Genomic DNA, 18836 nt, shown 5'->3' on the forward strand with positions numbered 1-18836 from the left:
CTGCGTGTGTGTGTGGGAGGTGTGTGTTAGGGAGGGAGGGAGGGAAGGAGGGAGGGAGAAGGTCAGCTGAGACTATATTCCTTTTCCTAAACATCTGGTAACACTGGTTTTGCTTCATTGGGCTCTTCGTTTTCGACTTCTGATGGCACTCTGCCTTCTCTCCCCCACTTTTTTCCGCGTGTTTTTATCGTACAAACTAGCTACACCGCCCTCATCGAACCAAATAAACAGAAAATTGCAAATCTTGCTTTCAACTAGGCATTCTAACACGTATTGTTATCCGGTGTACTCGCAATCCAGCCCTCTCACCTCTTTCCTCTCCTTTTCCTCTTCCCGAGCCATGGGCGAACCTTACTACCAGCACTAACCTGGACGACCAGAGACTACTGTCCTCTATAGTAGCGACCCCCAAGTCGGCGCTTTGGTTCCTAGACTAAGGAACATAAATTTCCTTCTTTGCTAAATAAAATTCTTCGCTACTTCTACTACAAGAGCCTAGTTCGAAAAACTCTATTTCCGGCTGAAAGAAGCCGATGACGCACCCGTACAGTGCCCAGTGTGCAGATTCATAATTTAGGCAACGGCTGAGTCAGCTTCAAACACATTTTGGCAACGAGCCTAACCTACATCCGCAGAGGTCCAAGATTCAGGTCAACGCTTATTTAGCAGCGAATAGACGGGAGAGGGTGCATTCTGTGCACGTTACACCATTGTTTTGTCCATGACGGATTACAGACTTGGCACTCCATTATGCAGAGCCAGTGTTTCTGTCGTGGGGCTCTTTCGGCTCACGCCGAGAGTAGTTGGGGAAGACGATGATGGACTTCACCCTCTTCCACGCCACTCTGAGAGGGAAAGGGGGTGCAGGAAAGGGGAGAAGGGGACTGAATAGGGAGCGGAGAGCTGCTGGGAATGGGTTCGAGGGGCAGCTTAAAATGGCGCCCCTCCGTCCGGCTGCAGGAGCTGCGGATCGGGCGAATCGCAGCCTGGACGGCTGCCGGACCCAGCCAGCGTCGGCGAAGGCGCGGCTGGATCGATCCTGCCAGCGGCCGCCAAAACGGATCCCGCGCTTTCAATCTCCCCCTCACCCTGCTCCTCCCCTTCCCCAGCGCTCCTCCTCTCGCGTGCGGTGCGCCTCGTAACTCCGGCCCGCGTCCAGGGCGCTCTCTCCGTCAGTGCGGCTGTCACACGAAGTTTATGCTGCAGCGGGCTGAGCCCTCGGCCCTCGCCCTTGCGCGCTTTAGAGCCTGAACGCCTGTCTGCGGCCAAGGGGATTCCGGAGTTAGCTGTCAAACTATCTAAACAAAGGGAATTCCCCGCCGAAAAATTCCGCATGAAGCCATTGTCGTGTTGAGCGTTCATCTGTCGCACTTGGCAGGACTTCTTTTTTTCTCCCTCTCTTAGTTTGGAGCGCTGTTAGGAAGCAGCCGTTTTGCGACAGCTTGCACCTTAGCAGAATGTGCGGCTCAATTATTCACTGCGCGAACTGTCTGTCGCCTGAAGAGAATGTGCCTCCTAATCAAGCAGATTGCGGGCAACTTTGAGAAGAGTACGCCGTCGCGATGGGCACAGGGAGCGCGAAGCTATAGCATCGACGCTTTGTTTCCTCACTTGAGCGCAATCATTTGGGGGGGGGGGGGGGGGGTTTATAATGTGAAAAACACGGGATATGGGCTTCTGGACTTCTCGAAAACAGAAACCCTGCTGATTTTTATTTAACTTCTCGTCGATAAAGTGCCCCTTCAGTAATTGGATGCTGTCATTTGATATGAGCTAACTTCTAAGTTTTAGTAAAAGGCTCCACGCACCATTCGATCGACTGTTTCTTTGTCCGCGGCTAAAAAGCGCGCAGCAGCCGCGTGTGTGAACATAATTAACCGCGCAGAGTGATGGTTAGCGTAAAGCCACTAAGAACAGCAAGGAGGCTTTATTACGCGTACTTCGTCACGGGTCGCATCGATTAATTTTCTCGTTCGCCACACCAAAGCCGCTATTTTTCTTTGGTCGGCACCAGCATACCGAAGGGGGCCGTTAATGATGTGGACCTGCATATAAGCAAGGCATTTCTTTTCTTTTGTCTCTCGTTTAGAAGGGATCAAGTACTTGTTTATAGCAAGGCTATGTCGCACGTGACAAAAACACGGGGTCGGTGATATCAGACTGGCGTTTTGGTTTTGTGATTCCGTCCCGTTTCTCTTTAAGGAATTTATTTATATTTTTATTTATTTATTTATTTATTTATTTATTTATTTATTTATTTATTTATTTATTTATTTATTTATTTATTTATTTATTTATTTATTTATTTATTTATTTATTTATTTATTTATTTATTTATTTATTTATTTATTTATAACGCTGTTAATCCCTGCGGGATGTTACAGGGGCAGGGACAACATCACAACAATGACGTAACGTCAGCCCCACATTAAACAATGTATTCAGCAAGCACATAATGACAGTTAAAGCTCAAATGATTCAGTTTTGTGGATGTCAGTTCGTATATCTGCGTCGAGGCTGTTCCAGTCGTACTATAGTTTTCACAAGAAAAATGCGTCAACAACCAAAAGTTTGGGGGAGAACCTGGAGCGCTTACTATAGTTTGGGAAGAAAGCGATCCTCTCAATGGGTGGAGGGCGACTTTATGGTGCACCGCGGTCATTCCCAACGGTTTCCCACTGACTTTAGGGCCAGGGGAAAACAACTACATCTTGGGCGGGGTCGGAATCTCAGTGACGCAGTTCTCCAATGTCAGCCAGGAGTTGTTTTTCAACCACATGGAACCCGTCCCGGTGGCTCAGTGGCTAAGGCGTCGTGCTGCTGAGCACGAGGACGCGGGTTCGATTCCCGGACGCGGCGACCACTTTTCTGATGGAGGCGGAAAGCAAAAAACGCCCGTGTGTACGAGATTTCGCGCACGTTAAAGATCCACAGGTGGTCAAAATTAATCCTGAGCCCTCCACTACGGCGTGCCTCATCGCCTGCATTGCGTGGGCGCCTCAACCCCACAATCAATCAATCGATCAACTACATGGAGCGTGTACGAGAGCCGCGACACTCAATGCAGGTGAGCTGGCCGATCATTTTTGGGGAATCTCAAGACATGTGCCGGAAAACAACAGGAAAGGCAGATGTGTCTTTCCCATTTCGTCGCTGCTTTTCGACTGAGACATATCCCTGCCAGCCTACGATAGATTTGCGTTGGGTGATAATGTAATCGATGTGCAATAGTGCCGTTTCTCGTCGTTCTCGACACTTTTCTCTTTCGAACTTTATTAGCATTGTGAAAAACATGAGCGCACGAGGGCAAATGTTGTCAGTCTCTTTCTGCCTGTGTTTGTTTGTGCGTACAGTTTTTAACGATGGACGTGTACCAACTCGCTCAGCTTTCTGTTCCTGTAAGCTGCATTATTATTGTTACTTTCTTGTTCTTTCGTACGTGCATTGCACAGCGCTTTTAAAAATAACCATTATCAATAAATTAGCTTCTCTTATAAAGATTAGTTCACTCAGACCTTCATTACGTTGCTCGTACACGAGATCCTAGTCCCGATAGTCTGCACTACTCCATTCAATTACTACAAAACAACGATTATCTCTTTGTCCTACTTAACTATAAATATATATAACCGAGGTACTACTGTAACATCAACAAAATTTGTCTCAGGAATATTTGTCATCGGTATTGTTCTTTACTAATACTTTATAGCCATATTTTCTCGAAGCAATCAGCTTATCATAACGCCCGCTTTCCGTTCTCGGGTGAATAATCAGCATGATGTCGGGATAACCTATTGCCGCATGAAATAACTATTTTATGAAGTTATTCCCGACATGTCCAGCGACTGGAACCACGTATATAGCGCCGATATCTGTCCATCCTTTTTTGGCGTCAATATTATCTGTTTTTTTTTCTTTTTCTTGGAAGGGGGCGGGGTTAGAGGAAGGGGGACAATGCGACATGATTGATCGTTAAATTTTGTGATTTTATATATAGTAAGTTTTTAGTTGCATATTTTATATTATCACCACCAAATTTCAAGCATGGTTACATCGATTTTGTGCCGTATCGATGCTCCTATTCATTAATTAGCATATATTTCTGCAACTCACTGCCCTCGAGGCACTTCAGGGTATGTGAACTGAATGAATGAATGAATGAATGAATGAATCAATGAATGAATCAATCAATCAATCAATCAATCAATCAATCAATCAATCAATCAATCAATCAATCAATCTTTGATAACCTTGGCCGAAGTAAGTGCCTTGCTGGCAAAAGCTTGATGTGGGCAAGTTGGTTGCACATACCAGCAAGAAGTAAAGGCGGAAAAAGAAAACACCAAAAAAAACGAAAGGGGCTTTGTCTTATTTCTTCTTCCATCCGTGCTTATGAGAGTTCGTTTATTTTAAGTATGCCTTGCTGCCTTTCCCTTTTTTTTAACCCGCTACAGCAACACTTCGTAATGTCATTTTGTCATGTTTACAGAAATGTAATGTTTCCTACTTTGAAAGAAACGTATGTCAACTTTGATTTATCCGTGCTGTGTGCAGACTAAGATGCTCCGAAGCAGTTCCTTTTAATTACTTTTGAGTGCAAAATCGGATCCACTGCCTTCTGAGATCGATCGCTTAACTCTACTTTGGACGGTTGTTCCGAATAAAAAAAAAGCAAGACAGAAGCACTCACGTGAAAGTTAGTGGTCGGGTTTACGTACTCAACATAACGGTTTTCCTCACCGTCAACTCCTTAACATCGGCCGCCGTTGTTGCTTTTAGTTCCACTGATTGGGCCTTAATTCTCTTTTTGAGACATCAGCAGCAGTCGACAGTGGCATCGCTTCCTCAAAAAATACATTTCGCTAAGGTGGGACGTAATGTGCTTGCGCTAGCCATTAGGGCATCGATCCTTCCTATACAACGCATCCATTCGTATCCTTTTTGATTACTTTTATTTTTAACTTGAGGTCGACTAGGCGTCATTGCATTTTCCACTTTTTTTTTAGAATCCACTCTAAAAGCCCCGGGAAAACTGTTTCAGGGCCAGGAAGGGAAGCTGGCCCGACGCGGCAACAAGACGCTGTGGCGGTGCAATCTCTCCGTGGTTCCAGCGTTTAGGCCACGGCTGCGAAGGCGGCTACACTCCGAAATCTTGTCAAGGACCTGGAACCTCTGCGCGGTGCCAGCGAAGATTAAAGGCGCGCCGTCGAAAGTCACGCGGGAAAGGCACTCCAGGAACAAGCCAGCTAGCTGCCTTTTCTTTTAGACGCGAAAGACCGCACAACGGGGCGGAGCTGAAAACAGCCGTTGTTGCCCTTTCTTGCGTTACGGTTGCCATCACTATTGTATCTACTTTTTTATCTCTTTTATTACCTCTCCCTTTTAATAACCTTGCCGCCTGGATTCCATCCTCCCATCGAAAAGATTCTTCTTTCTCAGACGTTCGTAACACGTGGCTTTTGCCTCGGTTTTCCTTTTTCGTCCACTCGCATTTGCTTTCGCATTGCTTTTGTTAGGGCATGCGGATGTGCTCGTTTTACTTGTCTTTGTTTCATGCCCACCGCCGGCGAGACGAAGCGCTCGGATCGTCGACTTGACAGCACTGCAGGACGCGCTGAAAAGCGTGGTGCTGCCTCCGCGGCTTTCAGATACGCACACACACACAAGGCGGGGGAAAAGAAAGTTTCTCAGAGTGTACACGCAGCCGGCCAAGCATGGCTATCCTTTCTTTATTGTAAACTGGCGCCGCTCCTTGCTTTTTCTGAAACTTTACTCGTTAAGCCTTTAGGTTTGCTTCCTTCTCGGGTTTCAGCTTCGAGTTTCTCAATGCAATTTGAAGTTCGGCATTGCCGGCGGAGTAGGCAGGGAGCCTCGCCCCCCTGTTTTAGCTTCGGTTCGAAAAAATGAAACTCAACGAGGCGCTTGAAGCGCTTGCTGGTGTTTTGACTTTTTTTTTTTTTTTCAGCATCCTTCATGCCTCGTATTTGGTTGCAGATGCTCTCGGATAGCAGAATGTGCGCTCTTCAGCGTATCGGGACGCCTTCGTCGCATGATCTTTTCGCGGCAATGACCGCTCACGAGTCACGACACGCGTTTTGAAGTATGTCGTCATTGTAACTTTTTTCCCCCTTCGGCTGTCATATTTCGCTCTCGCGAGTGCGTGTTTATCGCTGGCGCTGCAGATGATCGTCCAAACAGAGTCACAAAGTTGCAGAAGACGCCGCGGATGGTTAAGCTGGCTGAAAATTCTTTCCGAGCTTTCGTTAGCTCCTTCATATTACACTTAGATCATGCTGTGGATACTGTACAATTTCAACACGACAGTTTGCTTAACCACACGGTTATTCTTGTATCTCTTTTTCTGGTTCGGTTTTCTTTCTTTTAAAGCGAAGCTCTCTTGACCTCATCGATGGTGGTGCTGTAACCAAAACGCACTGCAGGAAAGCCAACTTTAGACAATCGGAGGGTACATGATGATGATTGAACAACAAAAAAACGCTCCCCGCGTTCGGAGTCGAACCTGGGTTCCTCGCGTGGTGAAGCAGACGTCTATCCGATTCCTCCACCACCGCTTTTGTTTTTCTTTCTTTTTTTGCGCCATCACCGCATTGTGGCGGCTAAGCATTTTTTTTTGTGTTCGTTGCGTGGCCGTTGGCTTTGTACTTTGGCTGAGTTGAAATGGATTTTGGCTTTTGACTTTGGCAGTTGAAATTTTAGACTTTGGCAGCATTTGGCTTTCGCAAGCAAGAAAGCTTCGCGTTTTAACCATCGTCGTCGGTGTACCCAGGGGTCTCGAATTTTAACATTAAAGCGTTTTATTCCGGGATACACAAATATTTGGGGGACGTCATATCCGTCTCGGAAATGGCGCCAGTACAACGAAGCAGGTGGCCTGTAAAGGGTGCACCCCTGCACACAGCGTCTTCTTGCGGGAAATACCTTTAATAATAAAGAGTACGGTTATACTTATAGTTGTTCGTTTTCATGTTTTATATTTTAACACAAAAGTGTTTTATATAAAGCCGGGACACACCGAGATTTCACTGACGTCATATCCGTCATGGAAATGATGCCAGGAAACCTTTGCCGAAGCGACCCGCAAGCAGGACGTCGTTCGCCAAGCACACCCGTAAGACAGCCGCCGACCCGCAAATCATGATCAGCTGAAGATTTCGCTGCACATTTCACTTTCGTGTATTGCCAATTACCATGACAGAGGAATCAACCAAAGTTTTTTTATCATTTGTGTACCATTTCTCTCGAAAACAGTGTCAATCAAATCAAGATACAGCGCTGGTAATTACGTTATCACTGCTGTGCTCCTTTCCATAGAACTAGCATACGACTGTGTGTACCGTAAGGCCATCTAATCAGCATTTCAGCTCTTGGGGCCTCGGGACCCGAAAGGCGTCAAGATTTCTGATTACCTTTTCTGTAAGTGTGTCAACGAATAGCGGTTACACACCGCTACTAAAGGGACTCATGGTATTCCTCAGGGAGGAACGTTACGCCCGATGCTATTTAACATGACAATTATTGGCCTGGTGAAATGCTTGCTGCAGTCTGTCGAGATCTTCTGTCCAGCCAAGTTCTGTGTATTCAGCGCTGGTCGTAACAGATGTGGAATGCGCGTGAGGCTGCACTGGATGACGCACTCCACAGGGTCGTTTCTGGCATCACGTCTCTGACATGGTCGCTAAATGTCTGCCATTTAAACTCCCTTCGCTCCCCCATCTTCTGCAAGCTTTCTAGCAACGTGTGTAGTTGGTCAGAGAGAATTCCAGTACAAATCTTGGAAGTTAGTATTGACGTCTCGCAGACAGCATCTACTGTGGGAACACTGGCAAAAAAATTCCCTCGCACTTCCCCGAAGGGGAGAGTGTGTAAGTGCGAATGCACGGTTGCATTCGCACTTAAAAGAAAGATGCATTTATTCACAGACACCTATTTGTGTTGTCGTTGTACTTGATTGCTAGAAGGATCGCTTTGTGGTCCGTGAAATGGACCGTCAAAGGGTCTTGGAGGACGGTGCGGACTTGGCAGTTTCTCGCAAAGGCCAGGTCGATGAAACCGCCGTTGATGGTGGTGGGCGAGTCGAGGGGTACGCACGACATGGAGTACGTGGCGTGCATGTAGTCGACCAACCACTCTCCGTCCTTGCAGACGTCGACGTTGAAGTCGCCGACCAAGACGACGGGATCCGAGGGTTTGGAACGCGCGCAGACGCTCTCCATGGCCGCGTCCACGTACTGGAGGACCGCTTCGCACGAGAGGTTGGGGGCGAGGTAGGCGGTTAGCACGAAGATACCGTCGCCGGAGTATGCGTTGGTGTAGACCATGCTGTACTCCTTTAAGCGGGTGCATTAGCCCTTCTCACGCCCGATTCCTGGTCAATCCCTCACGTGGGTATGTGCCATGAGAAGGCGCCTAACACCCGCAGTCACTGAGCGGAGAGAGGAGGAGGAGAGTAGCGCGCGCCCATCTCCCCCCGTTGCTAGGGAAGACGAGGAGCGCGCGCACCCGCAGCTGTTGCTATGCGGACTACGGCGGCGGACGATTCAGGCTCGCTTAAGAAGTGCATTCGCACTTAAAAGCCGACGGCTAACGTCCGTCACCTTCGGCACGGAGGAACCGCTGCCTCTTTGATTGCTTTTGTGACAAGGCAGCAGGACTATCTTTTAGAACCTAGCTCAATTACTGAAATAAATGCGGCATCTTTTACCACTTAACTATCAGCGATCAGCATGGACGTCGGCAGGGGGCGCAAAAAAAAAAACACTTGCCCCCCCTCCCGCTAACTCTTCTTCAGCCCCGCAGCTCCATTCGTGCTTGCTTATTTTTTCGCTGAAAATCATGATCAGTAACCTTTCAGAATGTCCATTGCAACCTTACCGTAAAAAAAAGCTTGGGGGGAGGGGGGAGGGGGGGGGGGGGCTCTTCAGTTGGAGTTTCTTAACCGGGAACGCAAGACACAACAAACAAAGGTCTAACCCAGCCACCCTTGGACGCCTTCACCCTGCAAATTCTACGCTGGCAATTTTGCTTTAACTCGGATGTTGCACTTCGGACGAATTCGAGACCTCCCTTGTCCATCCATGGATTAGCTATTCCCGGGTTCTTTGTTATCGACCCCCCTCGCCTAGGGCCGGTGCTGAGCCATTCAAGGGCGATGTAAAAGGTGTTCTGCAAAGCATTCTGGTGGAAAGCGGCTGCTTATAGTCGGAAAGTACATACATTTATTTTTTTTCGCACAGCTTTGCTAAGGCTGCAAAGACATCGTGCAAATAACGAGGTTCTGGCGAATATGATAATCCATTCAGACCCCGCGTACCCCCTCCCTCCGTGTTTAACACAAAGGGCCGAAGCGACCCCAAAGCCTGTGATGATTGCCATTGTGACGAAGTCATACTAGTGGCTACCGTTCGAAAGACAAAACATTTATAAGCGCTCTCTTCCTTTTTTGCTCTGCTGCTAGGTGGATGAACAAGTGAAAGCAGCATAGCGTACAGCACTTCAGCTGGCATGGTGTTGAAAACTCAATCCTTCTTCCTCCTAAGTCAATCGTAACCCCAACGTGTATCTCGTAGGTAGACAGAGCGACGAGAAAAGTCCGCCTAGGCCACCTCGCAGCCTCCGTGCTCCAAAGTGCATTCGCGTCTGCGAGCGTCGCGGAGATTTGTCAGACAAGCGCGAGGATCGTCCATTTTAGCTTTTTGCAAAGCTGAAATGTATTTCAGAAGCTTCTTTAAAGGACATACCATTGGTGATTTTAACGTAGCGCCTTTTTTGACGGAAACCAAATTTTCCGAGCCGGTCGACCAGACCGAATCTGTAAATATTTCTACCACCATTGCCTCACTTAAAAGCAGCCTCTTCCATCGCACGACCTTCTCCACATCGCTTTACCCTCAAATGATCCCTCGCAGGTAAGCTCCACCTAAACCAGTAAGTCCAGCTCCAGCTGTCGCCTTCAAAACTTTTGGGGAAAAAACCAATCAAAGCCGATTCAGTATTGATTTCTTGATTCTTTTGTTTTACTTTTTCTCAGTATTGTTACGAGGGAGCAGTATTCTTTCCGAAATTAATTTGCCACTGTTAAGAATCGAAACGAGCTTCCTTCGTTACATCCCTTGGGTACCGCAGAATTTTGCGTATAACATTTTTATGCCCCCCCCCCCCTTTTTCCCCTTTCATACGGTGGTGCAAAAGTTTTGCCTCCCTCAAGACAAAATCCTGCCGAGGCCCATGGCAATCAGCGCCACCCCTGCACTTTCCATGGATGTTCCCCGTCTACAAATATCGGCTGTGGTGTAACCTCGTCCTTTCTGCCCCATCCCTAATGTATTTCGCTGTAGAACTCATAACACAGAGATATCTCGGGGCACTTCAGTATTCCAACTTGTTTTGAAGGCAAAAACCTGGCGATACTTACCAAGGACTTCTTAACTGCTACATTGTATTTGCTTTTCTTCACTTTCGTTTCTTCGGCTAGTACATTAAACCACAGTGCGTGTGTGGGCGCGTGTGCGAGTGTGCATGTGTGGGGGAAGGGAGGATTCTGTGGGTGTTTGCAAATTCTTCGGGTGGCATGCGGACAGACCAAAACTAATTGATGATGTAGGCGAACCCTATCTTCTTTAAAGAAACAAAATCTATGACAAAGGCGACGGCGACCAATTGACTGGGTTTTGTCTCTGTCGATTAACTTTAACGAAGATAAAAAAGCAACCTGTCGCCTTGTAGTGGTGGTCCATGCGCCCAATGTCACACCCCGGCCAATGCAGCCAACGAGCTACTCGAAAGTTTGTCTGAGCAACAAAAGAAACGAGTTGCCCCGCTGTGACTGCAGCTTCTCCGGCCCTCCTCGCCAGCGTTAGTACAGAAACGAAAGAGAGACGACGGGCGCGCTGCCATGTCGACGCGGTTGTACGGTCACGGTTGAGGTCGCAACGAGCGGCGAAGCTGGAACAATCTGCCATCAATCATTGGACCGCACAAATTATCTGTTGTTTCCAGCGACGCTCCTCGCGTTCTTTTCAAAGGCGTTACTCGTGTTCCGTGTTTCTGATTGATTAGAGTGCATTGACCTAGGAGCGTGCATTGCTTTTTTTTTTGGAACACACTTATACAGTTTTTCTTTGTTCTTTCCTGGTCCTGTGATTAGATTTTCTTAAATTTATTGGACCATTATGACCGGCCGGCGAGTATGAAGCACGTACGAACTAGCATACATACAAAGGAGGCATCGTATAGCTTGTCCCTGAATGGTTTTCGTTTATTTTAAAGTCGCAAGTATCGTTGATTGCCACCCAACTGTTTTAACAATGTTACTATAATCCCTTATCTTTTAGTTTCACGCAGCTTATTTTTATTCTCGCTGTCGGAAATATCTGATACGAACCAGAGGTATTTCGCTTTGGAGATTTTGCTGCAACGGCAGTTTCATATCTTCATACTTCTTATTGATAATTCTCCACTAATTACCACATGAGAAAGAATATTGAGCGCTGCTTTACCATGTTCAACTCCATTTCATTTCGGCACTTTTAACTCCCGGAAACAATATTAAGTGCTCAATTTTTGGTGCTTTTACACTCCGAAGCCTCACCTGTCCTATGAAGCCCGCCGTATAGTGGAGGACTACAGGTGAGTTTAGATCAACTAGAAATCTTTAACGTGCGCTGAAATCTCAAACCACCAGCATTTACGTTTGTCGCCTCTGGGAGCGAAACCGCCGCAAAGGCCGGATCCAGAAATGTAGCAGTGTTTCGAAGCTGACAATAAATGAGCGTAATTTATAAGAGTCTAGATGCAAGTGCAAAGCTACATTCTTCTGGTGCACTGAGTTCATCGCTGAACATAAAGTCAGTGGGGAGGCGACCACACAGAGATGTCGGTGTATTTACGGAATCAGTTCTACTTTTGGTGCAATTTTCCATCCTCGTTACCATGCTTAAGCTACCTCTAAATGTTTAGGCAGAGTAAATGTTGAAATTTAGGCGCGATTTAAACCCCGCGTAACCTGCTGCACCTGATTAAGATGGGTTGTAAAGTAGCTCTGTGCATTACTTATTTTGATATACTTTGAAGAATCCAGGATGAACTCAATTATTCTGTAGCATTTCGCTATGCACACAACCACGATTCTAGTGCTTGTTCGGCTATTAAATTTTAGGCTGTGTCTAATCTCACGGCAGCCGTGAGAATTACCTCCGGGAAATTCTCACGGCCGTTCCCATAAAAGCTGGCTGGCCGGAAATTTGATGAGTAATATTACGTCCCAAGGTAACCTAAAATAACAAAACCTTACCGAACCTAACGTAGCCTAACCGAACGCATCATAGACTACCCAAATCCAGCCCAATTAACTGCAACAAACCTAATCTAACCCAGCCCAAAGACACAGAACACATCCTATATTAACGTAATCCAACCCATTCTACAAGTCCTGTGCGTCGATATCTTGTTATCGTTAAAACCAGAGTAAAAAAAAGTGCTAAAAAAATCACGACGACCAAAAAATTCAGAAAGCTATAAAAAAAAAAAAAAAAAACTCGCAATGTCGGACGCGAACCTGAGCGCCCTCGTTTAAAAGCAAGTATCATAACACAGCGCTACATGGGCAGCTGCGTAAATCACGGCTTTTTAGGGAATTTCTACCCCATAGAATCTCCGGGCAGCGTGCTTAGCCAATGAGAGGTGACTGCCGTGAGAAATTTCTGACGGTAATCCTCACGGTTGCCGGGATAATAGACACTACCTAAACTTTAAATTACATTTTCTTTTTCTCACACTGCGTTCGGCGTCATTCCAAACCGAAAATCGAAAGCTTCGCTGCGCGTTGAGCAACAGCTAGGGTGCTCAGCTTCAGAGTGTCCCCGGATAACACTCGCAGTGCGTCGGCCACTCGGCCACTCTGCCTCCCGCTGTGTAGCCCGGACGACGCCTCGGAGGCGGTTGCCAGGGTAACGCCTCGACGAGCCCTCCTCCTCCTCCTCCTCCTCTCGCGGGAAACAATTCTGCGAAGCAGCCTTCGAGATGAGAGCAGCACCGGTCCGGTTTCGTCACCCAGGTCCAGGCCTGGCTTCGTTCCTGTTCCCTCTCATTTCTTTCCTTTTTATTTACAGCGAGCGGGTTTTCCAGCTCGCAAGCCTTCCTGCTTGCACACTACAACTGCTGTCATGCGCCGACAAGAGTCAAAGTAAACAAACAAACAAACAAACAAACAAACAAACAAACAAAAGGCGGGAAAAGGGCGAGAAGGATCCCTGCATGGCTTCGGACGTCACCGGAGACACGGCACGTGAGGCACAAGCTCGTCTCGGCAAAGCTTGTATCAGCTTGTCTTCGCGCGTATTGTAAACGGACCCTGACGCAACTCGGCGGTAAACTGCGCTAACAGAGGGACGTCAACGTGGTAAATAGTTTTGTTTTTGCTTGGTCCGCCTGAATTTCAATGAAAATTCTTAATCTCGTTGATTTATTGAAGGGCAAAAGCAGTGATTCACACGCAGTAGGATGACTGCGTGAGTCAGCAAAGCAAGCGTGGAGTTAGTTCCATGTTTCATATTTTTGGTGCACGAGGAAGCGGGAGAAAAATGTGCATCCCCTTTCCATACGTTGCTGAGAGGATAAGGGATTGGTTGTTGTTGGCTGTTGTTAGCGCTCTAATTTTTGTCACTGTCCAGTGACTGAAGGATGTGTGCATTGAGATTTCTTTGTTTCTTGTTTGGTTGGTTCCGATATCAAATGTGTGTTCCTATTTTTGTTCTGGTATGATTACGCCAGTGTGACCTTTTATTTTGGCGAACGTACGTAACTCGCTTTTTGCTTTTTTTTTTACTTTTGTTATCTTCTTCCTCTTTATAGTTGCTGCTCCTTGTGATCCCGCTGCTCCCCTGACTGTTATGGATGGCAGGGCCCCGTCAGGCAGTTTTGTTTGCCTTTAGCCATGCCATCCAAGGCAGTTCGCATTGAATTGCCTAAAACAAACGGATACAACAACAACAACAACAACAACAACATTGACGCTAGTCGCATCTTGTCCTCTTATCTTTGTGTAACGCCTCACGGCTTGAGTTAACTTAGTTTATTTTGGGGCTAATAAAATATACATGTACACGAAAAATGAAAAGCCCTGCCCGCACTTTATCCCGCTTAAACAGATTGTCATGTAAAAAAATGTTGACAAAATATAAAAACTATACAATAGAGTCCAATTTGTTCTAAGAATTATCCTCGATGTTTCCGGTAACTGTGCCGCTCGTGTAGCAACATCATGGAAAGCTGTTTTAGGGCCAGTGGAGGCAAGACTTACTTCAGTAAGACCACGACTTCAGTACACACCGCGGCAGTGCTGGAAGCATTGAAAGACCAGGGAATCGGTGAGACCTACCGTTTTAGTTGGGTTGCAAGGCTAGGCTAAGCCTTGCTAGGCTACGCTTAGCCTTGCTTAGCAAGAACATTGCAAAACCTAACAAACCTTATCAAGGCCTAGCAAACCATAGCCAAACTAAGCTAGGTCAACCTCCCTGATTGGCTTTTCTTTGTTTTTTGTTTTAACTGAACACCTATTTCATACCCTTTCAGCACCCTACAGAAAGCCAAGCGTGTTGCAGTCGGTCAACACCTTTTTCACGACAGAAATAAAGTCTTTTTTTTTTTTAATTGTAAAAGTTGAAATTGATGTTTCCCGTGTCAAAGCCATACTTGGGCAATGAGATGCACCGTGTATGGAAACGAGCGATCATTGCACGTGAACAATTTTTCTTCTTTTGAACATTTCTTACGAGGTGGAGAGGAGGGTATGAGGGGATCTCTTGTACTTCCCAGTGCAATAATACATGCATGCATGGCGTTCATCAATCAAAAGCTGAACACCTTTTCCACACCCTTTCAACACCATACAAAAAACCAAGGGTGTTGAAGTTGGCCAACACCCTTTCTCCACAAAAAAAGGATGTGCAGCAACGAAAATGGGGTTGAGATTCAAAAAAAAGGTTGTAATGGACTCCCAAAACCCTTATGACACTTATGCTACACCCTTTCTGGCCTAAAGTGGTGTAAAAACATTTAGTGTGATGGCTAAATATAGGAGCGCGGCGTTCTCCCCTAAATCTTAAGTAGCCTATTTCTTGCACTCACGTGTTTTATATTAGGCGACGAAAGTAAATGAAGTGGAAAGACTGAACGTGAGCCGAAATACAGTGGACTCGCTCAGGTGAAAAAAAAAAGACCTAAGCCCGACGAGCGCGAAAGAGTGGAACTGCGAGCTTCTGAGACAGATCGCGCGAATAACGGGTTTATTTCGCTTACGCAGGATACCGAGCTGACGCCGACAATCTTCGTTACGTAGATGACGTCCGTGTAGTAAGGGTGCGCTGTAGCAGCAAGGTGAGTCTAATGGCACGGAAAAGCCAAGGGCAGATACCAGCGCCTCGTGAACCAAAGCTAATGCAATGTTCGAACGCACACTCCCGTCCATACAAATCTCATCTGCATAAATCTCCTACAAACCATTTTGCAGCCACCGTACCTTCAGGCAATCGGCTGCCTCAGTCGTCCTTTAAGGGCACTTTCCTTCAGTTTAGCTAATGATATCAACGCAAAGCCTATCAGGTCTCATACTACAGTGACGTAAACAGGAAGCATGGTTCCATTTCTGGAAGGTTTTCATCGACCGCGGCAATATCCTGGCAAAAGTGGCAAGGTGGCTCCTATCCGCAGCCTCCATCAATGCTTGGCGGAATGTAGACCATCACTATGCGTTCTGCCAGGACTCGAAAGTGCACATGACAGGGTAAGGATAAGCGGTCTTATCAACAGTCCCATCCCCTTGTCGATAATGGGTGGAAAAACAACGGCATTTTTTTTTAATATAAGCACTTGCGAATACGCATATCATCTTGGTGTTTTGTCTCCTCTCCAACGATTTGCCCTCTCTGCCTTGACTATTTTTTTCCTGCATAGTTTTGATGAGCCTGTCATATTCCCACTCTTCCCCAGGATTTCATTCTGTGTCAGCCTCTGAGCTTTTGGCTACGACCGCAATTTGTTTACTGCTTAACTTTGTGTACTGGCCCGGTCGGTCCGGTTTTGCGCCCCTTGTGGCCTTCTTCCTTCCTTATCTATGCTCATTCCATCCAACCATTGATAAAGTCCCTCCGAAATACGGCAGTAGCCGATACTCGACTTCTTATTACCACACTCCCACGTGATTCGACCCTCGCATTTTTGTTCCCTCTTTACTATATGATCAGGTTTTGGTACTCGCACATATATAGCATTACATTTTCCTTTTATCTCTGTGTACCGGTTTAGATCTTCAATGTGGGCGTTCATGTCTCCTACCAATAGTACTTCCCCGGATCGTTTCAAATCATCGATGTCTTTTTTTTTTTTTTTTGACACCCCACGCCGGTTCTTTACAGCCTTCTTTCACTCTTCTCCACTTAGCCCCCTGCCGTATAATCATACCGGCTCCTCCACCTTTTCTCCATCCAACCGCCCTGTTAAAACCTTCCCATGCATACTCTCCGATTTCCGTAGGTTCTTCCAGGTGCCGTAGGTGCGGCTCGGTCACGGTTCTAGCTGCTTACGAATCTCCATCCACTTCTCTATTTTCTTGCCACCCTGCATGTTTATGATGATTATGATTGCTAGTGGTATCTCCTTCATAGAGGGTGATGACGTGTCATCTTACCAAAAAAAAACTATTATATCTGTGTTTTATACTCTTCGTTTATTACTTCGTTTATGATGATGATGATGATTAGAGGCCCTCACTTTGTATCGGAACGTCCGTTGTCACCAACCGACTTGCCTGTGTTATTCTACTTATTTGTCCTACCCTTCACTAACCTAATGGGTTAGCCCCCCTCCCGCTCGGTATTAAACTCCCATCGCTCCCCCCCCCCCCCCCCATTTCCTGCCCTTGCACACCTGTTTACCACTCCCCCCCTTCTCTTCTAAATTCTGATTCGGTATATTAAGTGCAATGCACTTCTTAAGCGACCCTGAACCTGCGTCCACCGGCGATGTCCGCGCACGTGGAGATGGGCGCGCGCAGCCTGACCGCTGACATGGAACACACCCACGTGGGGGATTGGCCAGGAATCTCCCCGTCTTCCTTGGCAACGGGGGGAGATGGGCGCGCGCTGCCTGGCCGCTGACATGGCACATACCCACGTGGGGGATTGGCCAAGAATCGGGCGTGAGAAGGGCTAATGCACCTGCTTAAAGGAGTACTGACACGAAATTTCAAAGCTGAGATCCGCTCTAGCAATCAAGTACAACGACAACACAAATAGGTGTCTGTGAATAAATGCATCTTTCTTTCTTTGTAGTTGTGTGGGTGTGTGTGCTCTCTCTTTCGCGAACATTACCGAACCGCGCAAATTCAACTCGTGCATTCGCACTTTCACATTCTTCCCCTCGGGGAAATGCGGGGAATTTTTTACTCTTCCTACGTCCCATCGCAGCGAACGCCACCAAGCGGCCACCGCTCCGCTGGTAAAAAACAACTAAATTTTGGGGGAACGCCGTTACATCTTTTCTTTTTCTTTTTACAGGCGGCGAATAACATCACCCTAAAAATATTTCTGCCAACGCCACCTGCGTGCACGCACAAAGTGGGCTCGCGTTTTCTGTGGACTGCGGAATCTTCCAGCCGAAGCCCGCTTGCGTCCCGATTTAGCATAAGTATCGATCTCAGCTACCTCTGAAAGGTGATATCCAGTTTTCGCAATAGCTTGGTGGTAAGCCCTTGTTAGCAACCTTCCTGGAAATCCGGGCCGCAGCGTTAAGCTCCTTGCAGCCCCATACGAATTTTATATTTAGCAGACATTTTTAATTCGGCAAACTCTACGCCTCTTGTACTGGCAACTGGTGTCAGAACATCTTTAACGACTGTTCTCCCGGCTTTCCTATGCGTGGGAGGCCGAATTCGTAAAATATTCCTCAGAAATGCCCCGAATCGTCTAATAACTCGGGTGGATTTTAACGCCACTTCTCTTCATTTTGAGTTTTTTATAGCCTGATTTGGCTATGATTGGCCAAATTGGGCTGGTTTCCATCGCGCTTAGTTTCTCGTTAGGCTATATTAGGGCGAAAGCTTTAAGTGCCCCATTCTGCGAAAAATGTCGTCGTCGTCGTCGTCGAAGACGTTGTTTTTTGTTGTTGTTGTTGTCAGGTCTTTGGAATACGGTTTGTCGACTGCCTCGCCGCTGGCTTTTCTCCTTCTCTCATTCTGTTTCTGTCATGACGCTGCTGCAGTGTACATTGATGCCGCTCCATACCAGCGATACCGAGGAGCAGTGGTTGCAGTGGCAACCTCAAGGAATCATTCACTCATCAGTCTCGCCATCAACACCGGCTCCATCCAGGAAGCAGAAGAAGTAGCCATTGCCTTGGCTATAACTCAAACCACCGCGATAACGGTAATCACGGACAGTCAAACGTCATGCAGAAGCTTCCCGGCTGGTAAAGTCTCTCCGACAGCACTGCGCCTTCTGGGCGGAACCCTTCACTCTCGTACGCTCAGAATCGTGTGGACCCCTGCCCACTCCGCTCTTTCGGGCAATGACACTGCCCGCGCTTTGGCTCGCGCTCTCACCAACCGGGCCCCAGGGAAGGAGCGCAGTCCAACAACGATTGAGACCTACCAAGAAATATTCCATTATTATAAACTCGGCAGGAGAACCTTTCTCCACGCCCAACCCAGTTTGTCTAAAATAAAGGAAAACGCATTACAACCACTTCTAACTCTCACGTTCCCAAACACCGGACGAATAAATTATCTCTTTTTCACACAATACTTCCCGGAGTGCCCGTTTTTC

This window comes from Haemaphysalis longicornis, unplaced genomic scaffold, assembly GCF_048455015.1.
Source record: "Haemaphysalis longicornis isolate Haplotype H1 unplaced genomic scaffold, Haemaphysalis longicornis Haplotype H1 scaffold_4, whole genome shotgun sequence".
In the NCBI taxonomy this organism is placed as follows: Eukaryota; Metazoa; Arthropoda; class Arachnida; order Ixodida; family Ixodidae; genus Haemaphysalis; species Haemaphysalis longicornis.